Raw genomic sequence first — 26,163 nt, 5'->3', positions numbered from 1 at the left:
ATAAAATAAGAATCAACCAGCCACCCTCCTCCCCTGACAAGTCCCTTCATAAGTAATGAACAGTCCCTAAAATGCGGTGAGGTTTGTGGGCCGTGAACGGCTTGTTTCTCCTCTGACACGTCACATACCTGTGTTCGGCTGGCTCGGCTGTTCAGGTACTTCTGGGCAGTCCACACGCCAAGAAGAGGATATTATGGGAGCCGACTTGACTATTTGATTGGAATACATTACTGTCTGTGTCTGTGACCCCCGTTCAACCCACAACCGGTGGGATTCGCCTTTCGTTTCTGCTGGTGGTTGAAATCTGTACTCACACAGCGTGCTGAATGATTTAAGCGTATTTTGCAAAACTATTTGTAGTCGCAAATGTGAGTGCGGTGACGGACGGATCGCCACACTGCCGACATTTTACTCTGCCCCTCACGGCACGCTGTTTGATTGCGTTATCAAAACACACCGCTATTATTCGGCCTTGCTTTTAACTTATTCCACCGAATACCGAATGTGTGTTTTTTTGCAATATTCGGACGAATATATTCAGTTCCCGAATATTCGGTGCATCCCTACAGAGGAGCCACTGTCTGCTAGCTAGCTGTCACTGTCCCCTGAACGACATAGGGAAATGCAAATTTTTTTGAAACTCTGCATGATGGAAATGAAGGCAGTGGAATCCCACATGGAGAATGAGAAACACAAAATTGCTAAGATGGCCAGGTGTTTTCCAGTTGTGCTCTAATCTAGACTGCTATGAGATGAAAAACATTTGGGTCAATTTTTCCTAACCCCCCATTATTAAGTGTATTCACCAAATAATTACTGAAGTCTGGGACAAGTCCTCCAAACTAAACAACAAAATATGCAGTTTCTTATTGCCACCAATGTTAGCATATGGCACCCCTGCAGACTTTTAGGAGTGGAGTGGAGAGCACACCTCTCTGCCCTTCCACACTCATAGAAGGAAAGTAGTAGTAGTAGTATGTGAGCAGACTTTATCATTGGGAGGTGGAGGGGATGGTGGATGGCGTGTCTGCCAAGGAAAGCTGCAGACCACTGTTTGAGACCAACAAAAAACAAAACCAGTTGTTTTTTAGTGAGTCATCGCTACATTTCCAGCGGCTTTTTGGGTGTTTTTTTACCACCTGCCACTGTGTTTCCACCAAGGATAGAGCCACGTAACGTGGTTGATTTTTACTTTACTTTTAAGCAGGGACAGGTTGCACAAAACATCTTAAGTTTTCTCCCTAAGTATGACACTTATTACTCCAAATTCTCCTTAGCTGAGGGACTCACACAGTTGCACAGAATCCCTTAAAATATTAACTCATTTACTGCGTTGAAATAGATTTTACAGCGGTACAGTTTCCATGGAGATTGTTTGCTTGTTTAGACTCACACTTGTGATGCCTGTTATCGCCTCACAAAGTTGGCTTATGGTTAGATAGTGAAAAAAAAGCAGAAGAAAAGAAGACAGGGAAACCATATTGGTCAGAGAAGGAAAGATTACACTTCTGGAGGAATACAATCATAGAAAGCACATCCTACAAAGTGAATCTGATCCCCAAATATCAGAAAACAGAAAACAACTACAGGAAGAAATTGCAACGAAAATGAATGCAGTCAGATCTATAGTGTAAAATCAGAAGCTTATCCATTGGGTTCTCCTCGTCGCAGATCACTCTTCTTGGAGAGTTTTTTTTTAACCTTGCTTTGGTTGCTCAGGTCTTTTGTGCAACAGTCTAGGGATTCCAAAAAGGAAGACCAAAAGGAGAAAACCCTAAATACTTAAGTGAACATTTTAAGAAAACCTGAAGGGCAATGGGCAGAATTAGGAAAATAAAACCCATGTTGTCAAAAGTTTGAGCTTATCTGTGCACCAAGGGGAGTTTAAGATGGAGGGAGTCAGAGAGTTTGAGGGGGAAAAGAGAGACAGACAGAAAAAAGGAAGAAAGCCACAAATCAACAGTGCATCAGCATCAGAGAGAATGAAAAACTGAGTTATCTCCTTTTGACTCACATTGTGTGCCAGCCACGGAGAATCCTGCTCTCCTCCACTTCTGTTCTGTTTCATCAAGTACAAGTACAATGTTGCTGTTAATAATTAGAGAGGAGGTGTAAGACGCCGCCGATCCACCAGCAGAACAATCTGTTGCACACAGAGCTGTCTCATTTTAATAATTAAAATGAATTTACTCTTGTGCATATTTGCATATAGTAAATGAATATTTGTTCTGCAAGGCTTGGCAAACACATTCCCATCACCCCAATGTGTAAGCATGGTCATGATTGGCAGAGTCTGTTGTCCTACAGGAGCGGTAATCTCCACACTGCGGCAGTGATACCAGGGAACAGCGCAGGTTCACTGCCTTATGTATGACCCTATCATGTGTGATTTACAGGATTTCCTCCTGATGCAGTCACTCTTTTACGTGATTAAAGTGCACCGTGGGCCTCTTGGGTGCCTCAGCCGGTGGGATTTGACCCTGCAGCCCCTGACCCCCTGGGTTAGCCTTCAGTGCTGTAATCATAATATACCCCTCCAGCTCTACCTCCTGGCCCCCTTTTGAGGCAGGGGGAAATGAACTGAAGCACAATATAATTCTTATTGATTGCTATGTGCTTTGACTTCAACGTTTTTGTTATAATATTCTCATAACTGGATATTGCCGCACTAAATAACCCCGCATGGGATAATTTATAGCATGATTTGAAGCAGAAAATCAGCAAGAAGTGGCCTGTAGATTATTTATTTTGTCAGTAATTTCATTTTTTCCCTTAGAGACAGGATTATTGCCTCAATCCTCAAGTGGACCTGGAAGGCATGGGTTCTTGTGATATTCTTCTTTGCTAATACAGTATGCCTACTACAGCCCTGGATTATTAAGACCAACATGCTGTCAATATTTCAAAGTTTAAAAATAACAACAATGGTTGATTTCTCTCTCTTTTTTTCTCTTGTTTTTTTAATGCCTCTGCACAGGCAATAGCCGTGGTGGGAGGCATTATGTTTTGGGGTTGTCTAGTCGTCCAGCCGGGGTGACACAGTGGTGTGGTGGTTAGCACTGTTGCCTCATAGCAAGAGGGTTCTTGGTTTGATCCCGGGTGTGGGACCCCTTCTCTGCAGAGGTTGCATGTTCTCCCTGTGTCAGCGTGGGTTTTCTCCAGGTACTCCGGCTTCCTCCCACAGTCCAAAGACATGCAGACTGGGGATAGGTTAATTGGTGACTCTAAATTGTCCGTAGGTGTGAATGGTTGCCTGTCTCTACATGTCAGCCCTGTGATAGTCTGGCAACCTGTCCAGGGTGTACCCTGCCTCTCGCCCAATGTCAGCTGGGATAGGCTCCAGCCCCCCCGTGACCCTCAAGAGGATAAGCGGTTAGAAAAAATGGATGGATGGATGTCTGTCCGGCCGTCCTATTTTTTTCATGAACCCTATACCTCAAGAAGACTATACAGTGTTTTTTTTTTTTTCAAATTTGGCACAAACATTCACTTGGATGTAGAAATGAACTGATTAGACTTTGGTGGTCATAGGTCAAGGTCAGTGTGACCATGCTTTCATCTCATTCTTGCAATTTTTCAAGAAGAACTTTAGGGAATTTCCTCAGTTTTGGCACAAACAGACTCAAGAATGAACCGATTAAAATTTGGTGGTCAAAGGTCAAGGTCATTGTGACCTCACCAAACATGGTTTTGGCTTTAACTCAAGAATTAATAAGCTAATTATTATAAAATTTTACACAAATGTTTAATAGGATGTAATGATAAAGTGATTACATTTTATATGTAAAAGGTCAAAGGTCAACTTAATTGTGATATCATTATGTCCTGCAAAAACTAAACAGTTTATTGTATGAAAACAAGTTCCTTATCTACGCTGATAGAGAGCTAATGGCATTGACTGATGACTGATTTGCAAAGATAGGGGCTGTTAAAGGAGAACGTGATTTACGGAGCAAATATGTATTCTGTAGCATAAAAAAATATACATTTTACATTTAACAGACTGAGAGTCTATAGCTATGTTAGCCGTGGAACTATACTCACTGTGGGAAAGAAGTGCTATGAGTGAAATGCTAATGTTAGCATGCTAACATGTTGATGTTTAGCAGGTAGCCTTTAATGTTTACCATGTTCACTGTTCTATTTACCTCAGAAGTCAGAAGGATGATGATGTCACACCCTAGCTGAGTCAGACAACCAAGACAATACCAGTTCTAGCCTGGTTAGCCATTGTTAGTAATACCAGTTGATAACCATGCATTATGCTGTATTTTGCATATGCAAACACCATAGCAACCTGTCCACAGATAAGTTGGACAGTACTGTGTGTATGTCTGATTTAATGAGACACAAATAAGACAGAAATGCCATTAAACAAAAAAAAGTATGTTACTACAGCTTTCACTATTGTTGATGCATGGAGCAGCCATCTTGGATTTTGAGGTCAGGGCTGGTGAGGTTCCTCTGACTTTCTGAGTCAAAAATCCAACTTGAACGGATGTTCCAGTTGGAATTTACTACTAGGAACTTGGAAATTCCCACTTCCTAGCTTAAATGGAATGCACCATTAGTTCAGCATGCTAACATTGGGAGTGCTCTCTGGTGGACACACTATGTAATAGAGACCTCAGACTTATCATTTGCATTGCTGCACTGCAGTTTCTTTGTACTTATTGGCTTACAAATTGCTACCAAAACTTGTATGATAAACTAATATTTGTGGATAATATTGTCTTTTTATGGGCCAGACTCTAATGCCTTTAAGCTGTTCCTGCCTGTACAGCATGTGTCTTTAGGTGTATTCTTCAGAGAGCTCCAAAGTGCACAGTGTTCGCAGTACCATTAGGACACCCATTTTTAGCATAATTCACCCCAGTGGGAATTCACCTCCCAACCTTTGCAGTGGTAGTGCTTTGCTCCTCCCAGCACTACAGTTACATTCAGCTCTCTGCACATTATCCTCAAAACACAGGAGCATCTACAATCATTATCCACACCTGGAGAAGAGCCCATGTACTTTCTATGAGACAGTTATGTGAGGACAGTGTTTTTAATGTGAAGTTTTTGCACAGCGGTGGTCACTGTTTACATAACCGCTTTCTGACTTGTTAAATATAAAACTCTTCTCTTGCCAGAGCGTCCACACACTCAGTAGGCTGGTTTTAATTAACTGAGGAGAGGCACAATTTTACAGCGATGAGATGTGTTTTATTCTCATCTCTGGGTATATTTTAACTGAGCACGCAGTCTCCCGACTGGATGCCAGGCGCTGCATCCCATTTGTCATGCAAACTAGAAACTGGATGAGCCTTTCCTCGGGCTGGGAGCTGAAAATCAGTCAGTGGGTTTGTTCAGACATTTCCATGGTGTGATGGTTTGTAATTCAAAATGGGTGGAGGCAGGACATTTTTCATTTAAGTTTCTGCTCTATGTGCTCTTCCCCAAAGTTCTTTTTCTTTGTAGAATAGATTTTAAAAATGGTGATTGTCCTTTTGCTTTGGTCTGAATATTACTCTCTGTATTACAGATACTGGATCTGCGTGTGTGCATAAAGAAGTATCCAGGTGCAAATCACCACCTCTGGCAGTCATGAGGAATAGAGGGTATGTATCGACATCTCTTATTCACACTATCCCACACCAAGCACTCCTGCTGAGCAGCTAAACAAACTCACTCTCACTGATATGAGAGGTTAAATACAGAGTTGTAAACAAACCAATATGTTGGTAAAGTAAACTCCGTTAGAATCCAGAATAATCTGTATGATGTACCAAACAGAGAGCCATAAATTAGACATGTTTTAAAGTGTGTAAAAATACTCTGATGCAATTAATATATTGTTTAACACTCATTCCCGAGAAATGGGACAAAACATTCTTCATTCATCATTCTCCATTTAGGCTTGGAAAATGCATTTTAAAAGATCAAACTCTTGACTATTAAAACTTGCAATGAGTTGACATCTCACAGAGTTGACAAAAAGTTATTAATTTCACAGCAGTTATAGTAAGGAGCCATTTTCTTTTTTAAAGTTACCAAGAACTTTCTTAATGGCAATCAAAAAACTCATTTTTGAACCATAATTCTTATGTAGTTTTGATGTAGAATGGCTATGGAGTTGACATGTTGGGGGCTGTGTCCACCAAAGGGTTTATTTTTGGGGGCAGCGTATTTTTTTAATTCTTGGAGTGGGAGTGCTGCGCATTTCACTGCACTACAAGTGCCAGCAGGGCGATGAGTTGCTGGGCGTGAATTCTGCCTCGAGTGTTGCACATTGGGCGTTTTTTATTTTCAGAGCGCAAAGAGTTGGAAAATTTTGGGTCGAAACATGGAGCTCGTCGCTGTCACTTCAGCTGTTCAATCACAGTGGAGGAGGGACAAATATTGCCAAGACAAACTGTCACATCTTACATGTATAACTGAGGAGAAATCTGTTTATATACTGTACATATATTAATCATAAATACTAGCCTGGAAATCCAGACACAAATCTAGAAAGATTTTGAGTCTGGCCCTCACGATACACCCTTGCTACCCAAGGGGCAGCACTAACTGAGGCATCTCAAATGCCACCGCACGCAATTGGATAGCACAATGGCCAATCAGAGCAAGAAACAAGGTGATGTATTCATTGCAGTAAGCCCCATTTGTTCGCCAAACAGTGGGGCGAACTGATATATTATGCTTTTGCTGTATCCCGTAGGCAAAACAGCAAAAACATCCTTCCTGGAAGCGAAGGCTTCTAGGGCAGTCTTCTGTTCCTCTCTCAAGGAAAAACATAAGTGTAGTTGGCTTAGCGTTTCTTCCAAAGCTAAATTAACGAATGCGATCCTTCGGCAGCTGCCATCTTGACTGTTTACTTTTCGACTCCTATGGCACAGCGCTGTCCTCATCTTGTTACGCCCGCCCAGAGCCCGCCTCTGTCAGATAGACTGATCTGATTGGTCCGATGGCGATTCAGCAGGCTCTGCTCATCGGGGCCAGATCCCTGTGCAGTGCAAACTCGAATTTGCTGTGGGCGGGGCATCTTGATTTCCAGGTTACATAAATACATCATTTGTCCCAATTCTCAAGAATAGGAGTTGAGTAACATGATTTTCCCACATGAAAAGTAAAAAAAAACTCTGAAAAGGGGCCTGAAGCAGATCTACTCTTTCTTTCTCTGGATCTGGCCTCTGCCTCTCCCACCATCGCTGCTTGCTTCAGGTTATGCTTTCTGCAGGTTATGCTTTCTGCTTTCTCCAGTGCTGGCACAACACTACTGGGGATTGACTGGTAACTGGTCGACAGTGTTGTGCAAGGTACTGAAAATTGGTCATTAGTTAGAATTACTAGTAAATTAATTACTTTACCAGTTACTGCATATAAAAAATAATTAGTTACTCAGGAAAGTAACTTTTACAATAATATTTGCTTTAATTCTGTTATTCACTAACACAGCTACATTATTTTAGTGTTGCTATGGCACAGTGTGGGACAAGACAACTGACAAATATTTATGATTGTACTTTATTATCACTATGATAAAAAGTGAACAGAAATGTTTTGATTGGGCGATCTATTGTCGCCTCACAGGCCTTCAAATCAGCCAACAAGTCAGTTTTTACTCTTTTGGCAGAGTGAAATGAAATAACAACTGTTTCTCCGACATTTGACAGTAATTTCTTGTCATGGCAGGCATAGTAAAATAAAAGTGATTAAGGTTATTTACAAAAGCATATACATACTGAAGTTTAACCTTAATAAATCCAACACATAGACTGTAACTCAACACTATATAGGCCTAATTTGTCCTTCATCTCGAGCAGGGAAAAATAGTGTCAATATTTTCAGGAAAGCAAGCTCATATTTCCTGAACTGTTGACCATCATGTGCAGTGACAGTCTAATGCTGATTGACTGAGTGATTGATTGAATAACTCCACCATTTATTTTGCCGCCGTAAGGTCGGGTGGCTAGTGATGTGCTGGTTACATTGCATTTGAAGGTTGTTAATAACTTACAGAAACATTACTTGGCACAGTTCACCTTACACCTTCTCCTCCTCCCTGTCCTCTGTCTCTCTCAAACACACAAGACAGAAGGACTAAGCGCTGCTCAGCTGAGCCACACATCACTACAGGTGGCTTTAGATCATAACTGAGGAAAAAATCTGGGCAATAGGCTCAGTTTTTCTGCCATGATCAAGACAAAAGTAACAAGTAACGAACCTATTTAAATTTTAATGATTTTAATTGTGTTATTTATTTGAAAAAGTAATTGGTTACATGTCTAGTTACTGCCAAAAGTAATGAAATTACTCCGACGCTGCGGGTTGACCAGTGAAAGAGCAGCATGCATACAGTTGGCTAGCTTTAGCATTAGAGGAAACAGCAGAGAGATTCAGCTATACATGTTTGAGTCTCAGTCAGACCCAGACTCAGATGAGGAGTCTGTTGTGCACCAAATTCAGCAACCAGCGGATGTATCAGAATGGCAAGTGTAGTTTGCATCTTTCATTTGTTTTTGTTGTTTGTTAGCTTGTAGGCTAACTGGCAGTGGCTAACACAGGGTTAATGGTTGTGAAACATACGGTAATATCTGCTATGATGGGGTTTTTTGGTAGATGGTGGAAAGACGCTCCAGGGTCCAGTTTACATTCAAAAACTGTACACTCTAACATGTTTTCTGTCAAACTTTCATTATGCTAATGCTAACTCTGCTCTCTGTACTGACAAGTCCGCTCTACGCTGGAGGTTTCAGGTTTCTTAGCCGGTGTTGTGTTGAAGTCTGACAGAAAACGATTGCACAGATATCGGCCCCTTCAGTAGAGGAATGTAAAAAAAACCTCTCTAGTGACAAACTTTGCACAGATACAAGTCAGTGTAGTCGAGGTCAGACATTTTAGGGGACATGAACAGAAGGAAACCACATTTTCTAATGGAGGGGGACTTTAAGTTTCACATGTAGCTTGACACCTGGGAAGAAACATGTCGCTAGATATGTTCCACCTCTGCCTATCAGAATAAAAAACATTTAAAATAGTTCATACTTAATTGTAAGGATTTAATGCTTTCCTCTGTTTTAGGTCAATGTAAACTGAATATATTTGAGTCTGACAGCTGGTTGGACAGAGCAAGCAACTTAAAGATGTCACTCTGTGCTCTGGGACAATGTGATTTTTTTAATCTTTTGTAGATTAACCAATGGAACAATTGAAAAATGACTGAGTGATCAAAAAACTAGTTAGTTGCATACAATATATATGCTAAAGTAACACCAATACTTCAACTGCAGCTTTCAAACATAATAACTTAGCATGGCAGAGCAATATTTTGTCTGACAACATTTAATTTCTCTATGATAATTCACAAATTTTAAAAAAACCAAAAACATTTAACACAAGGAGAATAAAACAAACAACATGTCTTAAATGTCACCAAAGTAAAAGATAAAATGAAGAAGGTCAAAACTAAAATCAAGATAATAAATGGGAAATAACATTAATAAGATAGCAATAAAACAAACAGCACAGATAAAGTCAGGATATGCTTTCCGATTGAAGTATGTTTTTAGGAGAGAGTTAAATGAAGCCAGTGACTCAGACAGCCTTATATCCTCGGGCAGGTCATTCCAGAGCCTCGGGGCCCTGGTTGCAAAAGCTCTATCTGGTCCTCAGCCTGGACTCTGGAACAAGCAGAGGACCTCTGCCTGAGGATCTGAAATTATGCAGAGGTTCATAAGGGACTAACATGTCCCAAATGTAATCTGGAGCCAGGCCATGAAGAGCCTTAAAAGTAATCAAAACATTGTCATTTACACTGGTTATTTTGTATTGCACTCCCTAACTCAGACTTTCTGTTATAAATTCATAGTCTCCAGACCCTAGCCGAGATAACCCTATTTTTCAGACTTCTTTCAGAAACAGAGAAGACATTGTACAACTGTATCTGCAGTGTGAGTTATACACCACATGATGAGTGCATTGAACTCGGTTTGTAAAGTTGGTGAAGCACCCCTGATGAACACCGGAACAAATTCAGACAGGATATAAATACCCGGTCCTATTTTAATGCAGGATTTTTCAGTCTGATCTGAGTATGTAAAGAAAACTTCACATAGGCTCTCGTCGCTTTAATCTTCAGCGCTCTATAAAAAACTTATGCCTGAGTTCTTGCTGAATCTGTTTTTGCAGCTGATTGCACAACAGCTCTTTACCACCTCTGTTTTCATGTTTACTTTCCATGTGACTGCAGGCTGACAGATGCTGGCTGTTGTTTTTTTTGCCATTCAGGTGCAAGTACTGGTAACTGCAGCAGCTACACATCGGGTGATACCCCATCTATACCCTCTATGCATAGAACCACAGCTATATTTGTAACCCTTGTCTGGTTTAACAGGAAAATTCTACTTTGCAAAGTTGGGTCATATTTTTGTAGGTTTAATCATATTTTTTTACTGGTTATGATCATACTGAAGTAATTGGTGAAATCTAGGAACACAATCAGAGAAGAAGTAAACAGATTTATCAGGTTATCAAAACCACTTTTGTGGTGGGCAGGTCTTGTAAAGGCCGGTCTTTATTACAGCAGCATCATATACCCTTTGTTAACACCTTATTTTGGAAACCCAGCATAGTCATACATGTATCCTTCAACTATCTTAAACAAGTGTGTTCCTAACACTTCCCATCAGCTACATGGGAAGAATGTAGCTGTAGAATACATCTACCATGGGTCTCAGTTTACAGGTGCACTATAGTTGCAGTGTTGGCCAATTTGTCCACAGAGATGTGAGTGACGGCTGGCTTGACGGCAGTTATTTTTAGAACATGCCCTGTAGGCGACTCACTGGCTCCCTGCGGGCGACCAGGCGCTCATGGGCACCGTGTTGGTTCCCCCTGATAAGGCATTTAATATTTGATAGCCAGCCCAGCAATAAAAATATTTGTGAGATACTTAATGGGTGTAAATATAGTGTGCTTTGTGTAAATATGTAATGTGGATATAGTGTGCTCCTGGGGAGAGAGTCTGCTGGTTCTAATTTAGTTCTGTGTTTAAACACTGTTGACTGTTTTGCAATATTTTTAATTATTTTGTATTTAATTATTATTAATTCAACTGTCAATTCTTGCTTTCTGTTCTGAAAGCTCTGTTTGTTCTGTTTCAAACATGAGGAGGATGACGGGGGAAAAAATAGTTTTAATGTTTTACATATTAGCCTAACACAGACAATACAAACAGATTGTGTTTTTATGGCCAGGTCCGTCTGTCCTATCCTTGTGAACACGATATCTTAAGAATACCTCAAGGGAATTTCCTCAAATTTGGCACAAATGTCCACTTGCACTCAGTGATGAGCTGATCAGTTTTTGGTGGTTAAAGGTCAAGGTCATTGTGACCTTGTCCATCTCATTCTCGTGAACATGATATCTCAAGAACGCCTTGAGGGATTTTTTTTCTTTTCTCACATTTGGGACAAAGTTTGACTTGTATGCAAGGATGAATGAATTAGATTTTGGTGGTCAAGAGTCAAAGGTCAAGGTCACCATGACCTTGCATCCATTTCATTCTTGTGAACAACTTGAGGAAATCTCGTCAAATTGGGCACAAATGTCCACTTGGACTGAGGAATAAAGTGATTAGAATTATGTGGTTGAATGTCAATGGTCAAGGTCAGTGTGACCTCATAAACCATGTTTTTTTTTTTTGTTTTGTTTTTTACCATAACTCAAGAATTTACGCGCTCACTATGACGAAACTTCACGCAGATGTCTAATAAGGATGTGGTGACATTTTATATTCACTAATCTTGGGTGCCCACCTTGAGACTGTGCTGATTGTACAGATCATCTGTGTTGTTGGGGGGAAGATGTGTGCGAAGCATCCATGTTTTCACAGACATGGATCTAAACTGTAAGAGAAACTTGACTGGTGCGTGGAGACATACAATCGCGGGGCAGTAATTCTAGTTTAAATTAATGATTCATTGACTGGCAAACGTGGTGTATTAAATTGGGGCTGGTGGACAGCAAATTCTTAAGCTGCTTTTAGTTGCCTGTTTGCCCCTTGGACTGGAGATGTTCACATATTTTGATATACTGAGCTAATTTTTCATCGATGTTGGCTAGAAGGGTCAATGTTATGTCAGCTGCTGTTTCCAAGGTTATGAATGAACTGTAAAGCTTGCCTGTAGCCTTGTCTTTATCATAGGCCTCCCAGTACAAATATACAAGTTGGGAAATAATAAGTATGAAAGTATAATATTCATACCCTGTGCTATGTTCACGAGCATTCCTCGAAGTCACACCGTATTGAAGGTGGACAACTCAGACTGATATATGTGGGTCTAGTTTTGTCTCTGGCTGCTACACAGTAGGTGACTGTACTTCTCTCGCTGACCTTGGCTCTTGACTTTGCCCTGTTTACCTGTCCTGCTTAGCTGGCTGATGAGACCTGCTGCTGCCTCGCCTGGCACGTGCTGTTAGTTTAGTACCAACCTCAGCTGGATGGGGGTGGAATTGAGCGTAGGTAGGCAGAGCAGTAAATCCACACCGTACTCATCCATCAATGTGCCCATGTCGCTGCGCTCTCCCTCCCTCTCTCTGCCTCTTTCCCTCCAGCTTAGCTGAGCTACGTTCCTCCTTCTACACGAACTGTGGCACATGATTAATCCTACCTCTCATATCTCTTCTCATGTGTCAGCACCTTCGCTGCTTTATAGGCTTATTCTGAAATGAAGTGACAATTCCACTCTGAAATATCACCAAATTAAGACTGCTGGCATGTGTAAACAACGCAAATATACACCAAAAACCATAAATCAAATGGGGGGTGATGCCTAACTCTGCTATTAAAACTTTGTTGACCCTGTATTATTGAAAGGTTGTTTTGTGTGATTGAGCCATTTTAGCTGATTCTACATTAGTCATCGCTCAGCTGACTACTCATATTTTGTGATGCTGTGCGCATTTGTTCATTTGCAATTGTATTCATGAATCACACATGGATTTATTGTACTGTAGCTCACAAATAGAAACAGGCATTTGGGAAACAGTAGATCTTAAAGGGGCCATTTTACTGATGCAACTGTGTTTATGTGCAGGAGAATAATACAAGCCATATAAGTGAGATATCAGTTAGATATACTTCAATGACAGAAAGTAAAAGATACCATTCTCAAAAAACTTTACACTATGTAAAGTTATATTCTGCTGTGTACACTTTACTTCTTAGTTACTTTATCAAACCTATATTTGAATTCTATTAATTTTTTTTCTAAGGGAATACAAACTGTAATGTGGATATTTGCATATTATGCAGTCAGTGTAGGAGTCGGCTGTCAACTTCTGTTGTGTACTACTGACTGGAAAACATCTTAGCCCTTTTAAGCCTGCAAACACTGATACATGGTGTTTTACTCCTTTTTAGGCAAGCCCATATAGTGTTGGTTATATACCAGCAGCAATTCAAAGGAACAGTAAGTAAGATTTTCTGGGATTAAGTGGCATCAAGCAGTGGGGACTGCAGATTGCAACCAGCTACAACTTCTCCCAGTTATAATTCCTTAAGTCATTATTGGGCAGGAGCCTAATTATCTGCAGTTAACCAGTAAAAACACAGAATAAAGCAGATTCACATTATAAATCAGTGTTTCTCCCAACGCTGTTCGGCATGTTGGAGACAGGCCGCTAGCCCAGCACCTGCTGGAGTGTGCTCACTTCTTGTCTCTGATAACTTAAGATCCAGGCTTCAGAGGGTTGTTACCAGGACCTGAATTATCCGCAGAAGTCTTTTTCTCTCCCAAACTAATGGACCCAGTGATTTTAACTGGTAAAAACACTGACTGAAGCAGTTTCACATTAAAAAATCGTTGTTTTTCTGACGCTCTCATCGCAGAGGGGCTGCTAACTACGGTGGCTGAAGCGAAAATGCAAATGGCCCTTTCTAGAGCCAGTGTTTGGTTTGTTCTTTCTGGGCTACTTTAGAAATGTGCCAGTGCAACATGGTGATCTCCGACCCGCTCCCTATGTAGATAAAAAAGGCTCATTCTAAGGTGCCGAAAACACAACAGTCTTTATTTTCAGATGATTATACACTAAAGAAAATATAATTATTATATTCTAGTTCTGATAATATCCCCCTACCTAACCCTCTTAAATCCTACACATTTAACCTTTAAGATGTCTGTCTCTTTAGAACCCTCAACTTTTACAAGGACCGCGTTTTGCTTTAAGTTTGTAATAAACTCAAAAAGTTGAAGCTATAAAGCTAGGCTATCTAGCTCCATTGGGAAAGTTAGCAAGCTAGGTTAAGTAGCTTCCACTTTCCAAGTGAACGTTACCACAGATTCCCTCAATAACTTACTTTTTCGTTCTTATTGTTTTGAACAGTAGCTGAACCACTGGCAACTTCCACAAAGTCAGTGTTATGTTCAGCCAACATTATACTAGTGTTAGCTGTCTTTATTTTATGGATCACTTTAGTCCATGGCAGTTGACTAACTCACAGAACTGAGCAGTCCTGTAACTTCAGCACTCTGTACTTTCCAGTAATTGGTATCACAACATAATGTAAATAACATACAGAGTTACATACAGAGTGCTCAAACCACAGATATGGACTAGCAATAGAGGGATCAGGTCCCAACAACGTTTATGTAGGACAATGTGTCGGTGAAGTTTCTCAGTCATCCAGGTCATGGTGATCATAAGTGCTATATCGTAGGCAACTGGACTTGCTTGAGTCCCTTGAAGAAGTTTCACCTCTCATCCAAGAGGCCTTCAGTCCTAATGGACTGTGCAGAGTCACAGGCTTTAAACTCTGTGTGGGGTGTGAACCCTTACAGAGTCGTTGAGGTCACATGTGAGCTCTAATTTCAGAGTTGTGATGTAAATGGGCAGCCGAGTACATTTAAAGGAAAAGGGACATTATTTCAAGGATGGCAATGTTCACATCTTGGCCAGAGAAGACAGATGGTTTGAAAGAGGTGTAGAAGAAGCCATCTATGTCAAACTGGAACAGAGGAGGTGGCCTACAACACCACTTATCACCCACCTACAATGCAGTCTTGGGATCCCTCCGCAACAGTCCATTAGAACTGAGGAAGACTCTTGGGTGAGAGGCGAAACGTCTTCAAGAAACGCAAGCATGTTCAGTTGCTTACAATATAAGACTTATCAGTAGGACAAAGTGACACACACAAAAAGCTGCAGGGATGACGTGTTCTGTAGGCACATGCACAAGTTAGCATCCCCCATTTCACTCACCAAAAAGCCTATGGAATTTTTCTGTTGGATTATGGATTGTTGCAGAAAATAAGCTTTTTGACTTTTTGTAATCTTATTTAGCCACTTCTTAGCAACCGCCACATAAAAGCTTCAAAATCCATGAGTGGGGCATTTTCAGATGTATTCTAGGTTGGAGAACAAAATGTGAAAGTCTTAAACTTGTGTTAACCTCAGACCTTATTTTAGATATCTAACCAAAACCCATTCCAAAATCCCACTGACTTCCAGACAGGGGAACTGGGAGCGCAAAAATGCTAACTCATTTATGGGTTTTAGGACCCATTCCTGGGGCACTCTATTACCAATGTTGAGAGGTAGTCTTAACATGTATTGTGTTGTCTCGTGGTATTCCTGCCTGTGTGAAATTACAAAAATAACTCTGGCAAATTTTGCAAAAAACTCTCTGAGAATTGCCTTCCTCTGGCATCACCCACTTATAAGTAGTTTCCCAGCCTTTGTAGCTGCATTTCCTTTTCTTTGTGGTAGTTTATATAAATCTGCATAGCTTGTGACTTTGTGGTGAATTGCAATTTTCCCCTTTGGGCGTAGCGTGGCAAAGACGGTGACAGGTTCACCTGCATTTGACCCACATGTGTGCAGTTTGATTGACTTTAAACACAGCCCTGTGATGACAGCCTTCCCTGCTGTCTTTACCGCTATTGGATAAAAGCCAGGTTTTAGAAAAGCATCTGTCCTGCGGGTGGTTTGACTTTTAAAAACTAGAGCCAATCAAAATTCGGGGACATCGTCTCAAAATGTGGGATGCAGGGCACGGGATAAATATGCTGTGTAGTCCCGTAAAGCAGGATACCTCGTCACACTAACTATCAATCAGCGCCCAAGCTGATTGACTCTATGTTATGCTGTTGGAAATTAAAAGATGTATTGTTTTTAGTGCCCGCCCACACAGATATTCCACCAATAGAATAACAGTATAGACATTGGAACCAAAAGTCATGCTAATAGACTAAATAAGCCCACAAGTAAACAAACAGTTGGTGTATAATGATTATTTAGCACGAATAATTTTGATTTTAGTGTGACGTTAATAACAGCAACTCCTTCCAGACATGATTAAGTTATGCCAATTTAGTTATTGACAGGGGGACTGCAAAAAAACATCTAAATTTAAAGTCTCAGAAAGTTTTTAGGTTTATAGAGGAAGTGAGAAATTTGAATGGAAAGGAGAAGGAGGAAAAATATCTGCTGTGGAGATGTGTGTGTGTGTGCAGCCTGCTGGGGACGAGACAGCTGGAGAGCTCTCTGAAAACCCTTAACTGGCTCTTGGCTTCTGAGGCTGACTCGCCTGCATATGCATGAAGTCAAACGTTTAGAGCGGATGGAAATGATTGAAAGGAAATATGACAAGCTCCATCGTACAAGCGTGTATATACGGGCTCAAGATAATGCACATGTACACACACGTAGACACACACAACTACTCAAATGTACGGCGCAGCGCTGGAACCAGCTGTTCCACTGTGTTTAAATTATCACCTGTCAGCACAAATATAGCTTGCTTCTGAAGGGGCTGGAATTCAAATTTTCAGATCTGCCATAGAAATCACCCGCCACCCCTCCTTCTGCTGTCATCCATCATAAAGTACAGGCAATGGAGGCCTAGCCATCAATTTTCCTCGTTTCCTTTTAAGATCACAGGGATTTAGTTCAGTCTTACTCAGGCAGCTCTGCACAGAGACTGAAGATGGAGTAGGGAAAAGTTTTACATTTCTACAGACACAAATGCTGTGTCTCAAATTGAGTACTTTCGTTAGTACACTTACCTGTAGTACACTGTGTACACTTACTTACTTACTTACTTGCATAGTGCCCAAATTTGACAGGGTACTGTTGTCTCAAATCAGACACAGCTGTTGCGCACTTACCAGAAATGACGGTAACAAGGTTTGACAGCTTTTCTTCTTGTGTTCAGGGAATTGCAACCAGGTGGAGCATTATGGCCAACATTTGATTGTCACCAAAATATATGCTTGCTTTATCTGCTTGTTTGCTCACTTGTCAACATGATTTCACGGCACGTTATGAATGTCTACGGCTGATTCTGGCTGGCTCTATCACAAGCCAATGTATCCGCATACAATAGTTTGTATGATAAACTACGAAAATGAACACACTGCAGTTTGTACAATATTCTACAAATTAGTATAAATTTACGTAATTAACATGAAGTTACAGGGGTTAAGTTCAGGAAAAGAACACTGTGAGGACGTACCGTAAAGTGACTTAAAGTTTGCGTAATTGTGTCCTGAAGAAAGTCCTGGGTTTTGTGACCCAGTCACCACCCCAGCCTACCTTCTTCTCCTGTCTGTGCATTGGTCACGTGATCACAGCCTTCCAAAATACGTGGGTTGCACGAAGCCTTCACCACCTGATCTACCAAGTTAATAACAGCTGCCGCATCTTGCGAATATTTACAAATTGTGGAGCATCTGACAACAAAATCTTCAACAGTGAAGGCTACAATTTAACGTGCATAAACACTCTCTATAGATAACCATAATTATTTAAAGTGCTTTCCATGGGCCAGAAGGAGCCCTCAGAAACATTTTGTGCAGCCCCTGAGTGTGACATGAAATGCATGCATTATATTTTAATCATCCCCAGTCTATATTAATACTTCAACTTTTAAGAGCTAACATTTAGTACACCACTCGGCTACTGCATCAGACTCCTACCAAGCATCTGTCACATTAGGAATGACCACTTGTAGAAAGCTACTGGTTGCATGGCAACTAGCGGCACCTCACAGGTGTCCCAGGACTTTCTATCATCAACACCGTTCTGTCAACGCTAAAGTTGGTGGTTTTGGTGGACATCTCTGTAGTTAAATGTGGAAGTGAGATGGAAAAGATATTCAGTTTTTATGTGTATACTTTTACTATGTGGGCCTCAATCATATGCTGGCTCCCTGTGGCACTCAAAGACTTTGAGAACCCCTGGATTAGAGAATAAAGATTTCCTGTGGTCCATTCAGATTTAACATGAACCTAATTTTGGCCTCAGTATGTTCATGCAGATTTGACAGCTGTCAGCTGTTTGACGACTGTGTTAAAGTTCTTTTCCAAGCAAATTGATTCAGAAGTTTTGCTGGCAGGAAAGCTGTTCACCAATAAAATATATGCCTATCAAATGACAGACATGGGTTAGCCAACTGCATAAATTTGTCAGCATTTTCCAACCCGCCAAGTCCACTTCTTATTTTGTGAATTTTCCAAGTCATTGCTGAGTAACCCCCACCAGCAAAAGCCATCCTGATAAAGGTGAATGGCAGGAACATGAAAGAGTGTTCTTTTCACTGATGCACAACAATGATTTCACAGTCCTGTCAACAAACAAAAATTATGATCCCTAATAACACCAGCAGCCACTGGGCTCGCCAAGATTGGCTAAACCCAATGCTGTATTTTTCTTTTGCTGAGAAGCCCTTAAAAGCAACTTATCACTGTTGCTGCACAATTTAGTCCTGAACTTGGTGTGGATTGATCTTTTTTTCTTCTGTTGTTTTGTTTTTTATCATAAGCACTTCGTTTCAGATATGGTGTGTGTTTGTGTGACAGCCCAGGCTGATCTCAGAACTTTTATTTTACTCAGGACCTCTTAAGTGTCTCTGTACGTTCATGAAAATAAGTCATAAACCCACTGATTAAAGGAATACTTCATCACCCAAATGACCATTTGCATATCAGTTACTTACCTCGTGTTATTATGAATTCATGAATTCTCGTATGCCTCCACTGTGAATGAAGGATCAGAAAATGAGGAGTGTATGTTGAATTCAATTTCTAGAGGTCCAGCAGGGGTTAGTTTATAAACTCTCCCATGACTTGTGCAGTATAATCCAAGTCTCATTTATGCAGTTGTATACTCAGTACTTCCCCCTTTCTGATGGGGAACTGAACTTAAAGGGAAACGTAACTATGCTCTCTTCAAGACCAGACTGTTGACAAAAACAGTAATTTTACCTCATTGAACACGGGAGCTGTTTGTCTACTGCTGCCTCAATTAGTTAGTTTATGTTATAATGTGACTTTGGTTTAAAGGCTTAGGGCCTGTCCCAATACCCACACACCCCTAGCAATACTACTAATAAGAAGTCAATAAGTAGTTTCTTCTATTGAAATATCATTGATGTATTATAGAAAAGTGATTTATCTTTTTATAAATGACAAAAGGCACATCTGCCTAATTTTCGCTGTGGTATCGTAATACTACTCAGAACCGTGATACTTTCACTGGTATCGTACCGTGGGTCCCAGTATTGGTACCGTGACAACACTAACTTGCACTTGGTTGTGCGCGTTCACGTCTAGGCTAGTGGTGTCCCAAAACAGATTCCAAGGGAGCCCCGACCCACACTTACAGTGAAGTGGAAGATGAAGTCAGCAACTTCGGCAAGATTTGGAAAACAATTTGTTACTGTACGATCGGAATGTAGGCTATACAAACAACAGAAGGTTGGACTAGCATAAACTCATCAGCAACTCGGTTGAACACAGCGTCAAAATATTTAAACAAATCGACTTACTCGAACAAAATCGATCAGAACTACAAGACGTTGTAGGCGCCTCCTGTTTTCAGCATTTCTTCTCTGTTGAGTCATCAGATGGAGAAGAATAAACATAGCACATGCCACAACACAAGCGCTGGAGCCGGCATTTTCATTACGTCGCTACTATGTGTGACGTATGCCTGCACGCTGGCCATGCCGACTTGCATGAGGTGCTGTCCCATTTCTTAGGGAAAGATCTCTACCCTAATATTTCTCACTTTCCTCATCAAGGGTTATCTCGCAAACGAGGGCACTCAATACCAAGTGGAAGATTTAAGGGGTAGAAATGGGACAGGCCCTAAGTTTAGATTCACCAAATTCATACAATAACACAGACAAATAACTGATTGAGGCAGTGCCCAGCAGGTTCTGTGTTCAGCAAGGTAAAATTACTGTTTTTGTCAATGGAGTCTGGCCCTGAAGAGAGCATAGATACTTTTTTTAAGTTTAGTTCCCTATCATTAAGGACAGTCTGTTTGGGAAGTACTGAGCATACGACTAGATAAATCAACTTGGATTACACTGCCTGAGTTGTGCGAGAGTTTATAAACTGATGTTTTGATAAAGTTGTTAAGGCGGCCCCCTATGACTCCAGTTCATCAAGAATTTTCTCTGTTTTTTGGATTCTTCGTTCACTGTGAGATCGTCCAAGACAAACAAAAATTTCATGATAAATTCAACATAAAACAGGGCAAGTAATTGATAAACAAAGGATCATTTTGTGGGCGAAGTATTCCTTTAAGTTCAAATTTTTTCTCAGCTTGAAACATTTTAAACTCTAGACAAGTCTTTACCTCACTTTGCACTACCTACAGCAAAATTGTCTCTGCATCCACTTATATCTTTGCTATGTATGCCACTGAGTCACCCCTAAAATTAGCTTCACACCTTTATCCTCACATATAAGTCACACTGTATGTCACGAGCTTGACAAGTCAGAAAAGACTAATAACAGTAAGCAAGTGGTGCAGGGAGGGTTCCTGTTGATGCCTCACTGAAAGAGAGGCTAAGTCAGAGAGGTGAAATTGTTAGATGGTTTTGCCAGGCTAACTCTCTCCGGTCATTTGTCCCTTTACGTTTCTTTCAGCCGTGTTAGTAATTCTAATACACTGATGAAGCATACAGGAGCAGCCAGATCATTTTGGCTTGTAGTGAGCGAGCCTTGCATCTTTCTCCCAGCAGCCCCGCAGTTAACGGCACATCAATAGCGGCACATCCTCAGAGGAATCATCATTTTGATCCTGGTTGTGACTCTGACTCCTGCTTGTCCTCACTCAGGCCTCTGCCTCCTGTGTAGGCCACTGGCAATGAGTGGTAATAACTATAATGGCACAATTACCTCTAATTCAATGCAAATGTCGCGCCTTAGACCCGAGGCACTCAGTTAGCCCCAGGGCATCAAAGATGGCCGTGGTGTTGTGGCTTAAATGCTACCAAGTAACCATAAAAGGCTGAACACTTACTTTCTCCACGCCTCCAGTCGAGATATTTCACCCCAACACAATACAAGATATTGTGTAGTCGACTTATTTATGGATTGACGCTGTTCCCTTTTAGCTTGCAGGGCAGAGCTCTGCCACGGTCTAATGAGGCAGAAGACAACCTGAAATCAATAGCTGCTCCCAGCGCAATGCAATGAGAACAGCCCCAACAGAGGACTCCAGTAATTAAATGTATTTCACCATGTATAACGGCCGGCTGGTTAAAGGTTGGAGAGCAGGAGAGTTGTTTTGCAGAGTTTGTCAGAATGTAGGTTAAGTCTATTTTTTTTCCTCCCTCTTACTTTTGCCAGCTGTGAGGTGCTTTTAGTCTGCGGGGTAATGTCTTTTCTGGCCTTGTTAGTCTTAATGCACAGAGGCTGAGTACATTCCCTGTAGTTGACTACACTGGTCCCAATGTAAATGCTTGATGTAGTGCAGATGACGGTGCACGGTGTTGTGTTGGTGCTTTTCAGATTATTTACCTTGAGAAATCCTCCATGGACATAAATTGGCCTTACCATTGACAGATCTACAGATAATAGTGTTGCAAAGTGGGAGGGTTTGCAAGTTTTTTTCTCTACATTGGCACTTTAAATGATAATCTCAATGTTCCTTGACAGAGCAGTACAATCAGTCAGTCTCAGAGGGGTTGAGGGGGGAAAATCCTGTTTGAGCAATGGGGTGGAGAGGGGAATGGAGATGGTGTACCAAAGTTTATTGTTTGAGTGTGAGTTGAATGAGTGCAGACAGGTTTGAGGAGAGCCTTTGACCAGGATGAATGTTCCAAAGAGTCACCACATTATTCAGCATTTCCAACAGAGATCCAGGGTCAGACATCAGATGAGCAAAAAGGTAAATAAATTAATCAAACCGGCTCCTGAATCCTCCGCTCCACTACAACAGCAGCCACAGTGAATTACCTTCATGATCACACTTTCATTCTCCAAGATCCTCCGAAGAGGGGAGAACTCACCTCAAGGAGCTTGCGACGATCAATCAAAAGGAGAATGAATTGTATGCAGAAAATGCTTTGTGTGGCTCAGAACTCCTCTTCTCATGCCTTTCTCCTCCACACTGGCTCTGTCCTCCATCGTTCGGTGGTGTAGTGGTGGATATACCCACCGCTTTTTCTGCCCATATTCAGTTTCCCACCTATGAGCCAAAAAGCCACCGGAGTACAAAGGAGAGCATACCCACTTCCTCTTCAGTAACCTACCACTATACCACTGCTTTCTTTCTGTGTACTACTTTCTTCTTCATCCCTGAAAGCGTATTGGTTGCATGATTGCAGCCTTCCTGACTATGTGGGTTACACACAGATTACTGGCTCATGATTTCAGGGGTTATATAGGAATTGTGGTGTGGGATTATCTTATTTTTCGTAGGTATATGTATGAACAGTGTATGAGAACAGCAAAAAAACAATGAACTTAAAGAAGATAAAAAACCTTGTAGAGCACCAGCAAACATGGGAATGGGAAGGTGGGTGCAGAGGTTACTGTAGCACCCCCTATTGAAATGGGGTGGAATAACAGGGATCGGTATCACGCCAAACTTGGGGAGTGATTTGCAGTAGCGAGAGCTAATCGAACGTGCAGACAGGCTGAACAGGCTGAGAAAGACCAGAAAATTGTCAGGACAGTTTGAGATCTGCTTTGTACATCCAAAAAAGTATTTGGGTGTGAGAGACATCCACTGCAGGGGCATACTGAGGGGGGAGTTTTATGGCAGCTAATGATGGGGTGAGCAATGAGCGGATGTATGATTCGCTCAGGGAAAGTGTCTTCCGTGTCAGGACACCCTACAAAATGAAATATTAGACGTTTTGGCACATGCAATCCAAAGAGAAATTGTGTCTGAGGCAGGGCAGCGCACATTCTTTGATGGAAACACCACTGTAAGTATGTCTGAGCAGTTTTCCTGTAGCGTCTAGGTAAGTGTGTGCACATACATATTTATGTGCGCACATTTATACTGTGCAGCATCCCTCAGCAAAAATATGTCCCAGCATGCTGTCAAAGCACATGCCGGCAAACTGTGAGTCGGTGATGATTCTCTGAGTTTGTCATCACGACCCTTCACATCACACATCGTCACATGATGCATTGTTAATATAGAAATAGTGATTAGTATATATTTAAGATCTTATGCACACAGGTGTGTCTGTCAGTTTTTATCAGAGAACCAGGTAGTTTCTATAATCAAGAGAGTTTTCTGTCCATCTAAATCTTGAAATGCTTCCTTCCACTGTTTTATTCTGTAAATAACCAGCCAATCATAATGAGGTATTCTAGTCATTTTTGTTTTGGCAGGCTATAGTTGTTAGTCATGTTAATCAGATATCATTCATGGATGTAGGTTTCGTACATTGTGGTCATTGTAAAGGATGACTCCCAGCCAGTCCAACATCTTTTCTTACCTCATGAATTTCATTAGAAATTCAACCATGGCTGTATGCTAACTTGTTTTGCACATAGCACTGGTGCTACAGAGGTTGAAAGTTTTATAGCACAGGCCACAAAGTTGTAGCACATGTATAGAAGTATTAATTAAATCTGTTCTGCTTCTACACAAATTAAATTCTTTTTTGGAGGCAGTTTAAAAAGTATTCTAAAAATCTATTTATAATTATTATTATTATCATTATTTATGCATAGAGCATGTACACGGGAAGGAGGAGTGCTGAGGAGGTTGCAGCATTTCCTAAAACCTGGATTATAAAAAAAACAAAACATCAATTTATAAAAGTTTAAACTTTGTTTTGAAACGATAGTTTTCCCCCCTTTCTTACTAGAATACAGGCTATATGTGTACTACACAAGTATCCATACAGTTCTGTGATTATCAGTGAAGTGTATGATGGAAAATTACTTTACACACACACACACACACACACACCGTCTTTGCATTTTATTTGGATCACAGTCTGTTTTTATAAAAGTGCTTGTGACATCTCAAATGTGGCTTGGACTAGCAGCAAAACATGTAGCCCATTTTGTAGAAAATAACTGAGGTATGTATGGTGTATCGCCAGTCAGCCTATAAATACAGAGAAATGAATTTTTGTCCATTTCGCCCAGCCCTAATCTGGTATATGAAACAGCTGTATTGTCACAGCACCACATTTTATAAACACATCTGTAGCCTGCATTTTAGGCTCTGTCTCACGATATACTACAACTACCAAGAAGAATAGTGATGCACTATCAACTCACCTGACAAACAAGCACACAAACCCTCACCTCAAACAAACAGCACCTCTGTCTCACACACACACAGTGCAAAGCTGTATAGCAACATAAATGTCACACTGTGCAGCCCTGCCTCAACCTCAACGCTATAATTAGTGACACAAAAAACTGACAAACTGTTCCCAATTAATTGGTCAGTACTCTGAAATGTCTAAGTCATACCCCCCCCCCCCCCCCCCCCACACACACACACGTATATTTCTAGTATTTTTGAACTTACAAGAATACTCCGACGATTTGGGAGTTATGCCCTTTCTCTATCATTTTCATATTGAGACAACATGATCGATATCTTTTTTGTGTCTGTACGTCCAGTGGCTGGGTCTCAGCAGTTAGCATTGCGGCTTAGCTTAGCGAATACAATTGAAGTCTATAGGGGGTCAGTAGCCTATTCGGTAACAGTGAACAAATAAATGTTACAGAAACCCTGAAGCTGGCATTTCTGCATGTGCATTTAAAATAAACATGTTTAAACATTAATTTGAAAAACGAGAGTCCTTTTTTAGTCGTTTTAGAAGAAGTTTGATACATGGAAGTATAGTGTGTTTACGTCCTGCACTGTGCTTGAATGTTTTTGCAAATTGCAATAATACATTTTCGAGGCATGATCGTCCGTGTCGTGTCTTTGTTTGCTTTTACCGAGTGACCTAGCGTACCTGTCCCAGAGCCAGCGACCTAGCGTACCTGTCCCAGAGCCAGCTGCAGCTGTTGCTCACCGGTGTATCCCTCCACGCAGGGTGTAAACACACTATAGTTCCGTGTATCAAACTTCTTCTAAAACGACTAAAAAGGACTCTCATTTTTTGAATTAATGTTTAAACATGTTTATTTTAAATGCACATGTAGAAATGCCAGCTTCAGGGTTTCTGTAACGTTTATTTGTTCACTTTTACCGAGCAGGCTACTGACCCCCTGTAGACTTAAGTTGTATTCGCTAAGCTAAGCCGCAATGCTAACTGCTGAGACCCAGCCACTGGACGTACAGACACAAAAAAGATGTCGATCATGTCTCAATATGAAAATGATAGAGAAAGGGCATAACTCCCAAATCGTCAGCATATTCCTTTAAAGCAGTTAAGTTTTAACCAACACTGGGGGGTCGATTACACATATCAAGTAGTGTCTCCCAGGTCAGCTAATCTAATATTTCTCTTTATTTTTTTCAAATCCATATTTATATTATTGGGGAGATAATTCACCTTGTGTAAAGTTGTGAATTAAATGGCAGAAATACTGTGATGAAAGCCCCACAAAAGCAATATGCAGGGCTGTTGCCTCAGGCTTTGTGGCTTTTTATTGCTGCATATCGCTGATGGGCAACTCAGACAAGCTGCTGGTATTGGGCCATAATTGAAGTTGATATTAAAAGACAGGAGCAATGCGTAAGTCATGAGAGAAACGCAGCGGGGTCATCTGAGCCAAATGACACGCCGTTGTAACTGCAGTCACCTTCCCTGTATACTTGACAAACTGCTTCCAGCAGGCTACACAGGGAACAAAACAGATACATAAACCACTGCCCTTCACACAAGCCCTTGACTTCAGTGATTTTGCATTATGGCATTGTCACCACTTAAGATGTGCTGCTCACAGG

At 41.0% G+C, this 26,163-nt stretch overlaps 1 protein-coding gene across 1 annotated transcript in view; it reads left to right on the top strand.

Moving 5' to 3' along the window:
- LOC126398409 (heparan sulfate glucosamine 3-O-sulfotransferase 5) overlaps positions 1 to 26,163 on the top strand; it is a 139,692-nt gene that overhangs the window by 66,310 nt on the left and 47,219 nt on the right. The window contains exon 2 of the mRNA XM_050057725.1: positions 5,528 to 5,603. The gene's annotated coding sequence lies outside the window, so the exon portion shown is untranslated. The remainder of the gene's footprint in view (positions 1 to 5,527; positions 5,604 to 26,163) is intronic.

Source organism: Epinephelus moara, chromosome 12, assembly GCF_006386435.1.
Source record: "Epinephelus moara isolate mb chromosome 12, YSFRI_EMoa_1.0, whole genome shotgun sequence".
NCBI classification, from domain to species: Eukaryota; Metazoa; Chordata; class Actinopteri; order Perciformes; family Serranidae; genus Epinephelus; species Epinephelus moara.
This window is presented reverse-complemented; position numbering and strand designations above follow the sequence as displayed.